Consider the following 2106-nt stretch of genomic DNA (forward strand, 5'->3'; position numbering starts at 1 on the left):
TGTATTACTGACCTATTCTCTTTTTCATGAATAGCAAAGCCTATTTTGCAGTGTTTTATATTAAATAAGATTCCTCAAAAATATCATTATACCTGTTGTGTATGGTTTGAGATTAATTTTACAAATGCTTCGACAAAACTCAAAAAAATCCAATCAAGTAAAGGACAAGAATATAGCATTCCATGTCCCCATGCCCAGGAGCTTCCATCTAGTACAAGCAAAACAGCTGTAGTTCCCTTCGATTCAATCATGCTCTATACAGAAGAATTTGGGGGGAACATTTTTTTTTCTAAACTACAACCTGCTGCCCATCTCTCAAAAGAGTTATATCCATCTCTTATGCAAAATGCATTGTTTCCTCCATCTCTAAGAGTCTCCCAGTCTTATTAGTTTTAGTCGTGCTGAAAATTCCAAGTCCAAAGTGTCACCTGAGACAAGGAAAACTCTTAATTGTGAGCCACTATAAAAAACAAAAAAAGTTTACGATTTTGAACCTGCTGTAGCACATGATAAAGATAAAGAGAGGTACAGAAAGAAATTGGGGGGAAAATACAGAACAAAAACCTAGCAGGGGAAACATTAAATGCTGTACCTCCATGTCTAATACCTAGGGCAAGTTGTGTCAAGAGGTGAGCGGCTAAAGGCTTGGAAATACCCGCCCCTACAGCACAGCTGGTTGCAGCTCTCCTGGCCTCTCCTTGAGGTGCTCTGCTCACTGGCTGTGGATCTCCCCCTTAGATGTTTTATGTTCCTGGCTACTCTAAATCCCCAGTGTCTCCACTGCACTCCTAGCTTTACTATCAAGATTTCACATACTCTCCCCTCACTGCACACTTCCTGGTCTTCTAGACCTTCTAAAATCTTGGAGGAAGCCTTGCTTACACCACAACTCTTTCATACTCCATGCCTGTGACACCAGCACCACCTGGATGATCCCAAGTCTACTGCCAGCTCAAGCAGTGGCCAGGCTCCTTGGATCATAGTCGCAGAGGCCTGTGAATATCTAGATGGATAAGCATGGTGAAATGAATCCTGTGGTATCAATTCTCTAAGAGGCTCTTCTGTGGGGGCCCTTCTCCAGCCTTTCTCCCTGTGGCTCACCTCTCAAATGAAATATTTACAGCTTTTCATCCTTGTCCCTAAAATCATTGAGGTCTTGCTGATTCAAGACACTGTCAAGACACATTTTTTATTGTCCTGATATACAGTACTTGACTTCATCTTAATGCTATTTCAAGTAATATGCTCTCCTTTGTTCCAAATTTAGAGGCTATTATTTTCTGTAAAACTCCAAATTTTCAAATCATTGAGTACTACTGTTTGCACCTGATTCTGACTGCAGTTCTGGCTAAACAAAATCAGTAACACCAAGCTGCAACACGAATATGAGGCTGGTTTGAAATCCACAGTGACCTTTACTCTGTGCATAAGAGCACAACAGAGAAAACTGCTAACTTCTGAATTAATGCTAAAAATTAGAACTATGAGGTGCACCCATCTACTCTCCAATGATATATCTGAGAATATAATTTTCCTATCCATAAGGCTGAGACAAGATAAAATCATAAAACTAAAATAAGCCTCATATTTAACAAATACTGAGTCAGGAACAAGCCTGGCTTCTTTAAAAAAAAATATTCATTTATTTATTTGTTTGTTTATCTTTAATTTTATGTATTTGGCACAGGGTCTCACTACGCATGTCAGACTCATACTGATCCTCCAGTTTCAGCCTCCCTAGCACTGGGATTGCAGGTATCCTCCACCATGCCCAGTCTTGGTGGCCTGCTTGGCCCACCTGGAAAGGGGCTGGTATGGCACATGGTACCAGGGATTGAACCCCGGATCCTTACGCTTTCCAGGTAGGTACTTAGACCACCGAGCTATCTCTGCAGCCCCAAGCCTGCCTTTTTAAAAAGCAAATAAACAAAACCCAAAGAAGCCAATATAATTTGATTTTACATTCTGAAAACAAAATTACAAAAGGGAAAAAAGCATAATCAAAAATGAAATCAAGGCCAAGGAGATGGCTCAGTGGAAAAAGCGCTTCCCTGGCAAGCGCAAGGGGCTGAGTTCAATCCTTGGTTCCACAAAAAAAAAAAAAAA

Source organism: Octodon degus, unplaced genomic scaffold, assembly GCF_000260255.1.
Source record: "Octodon degus isolate 3935 unplaced genomic scaffold, OctDeg1.0 scaffold00003, whole genome shotgun sequence".
NCBI lineage: Eukaryota > Metazoa > Chordata > Mammalia > Rodentia > Octodontidae > Octodon > Octodon degus.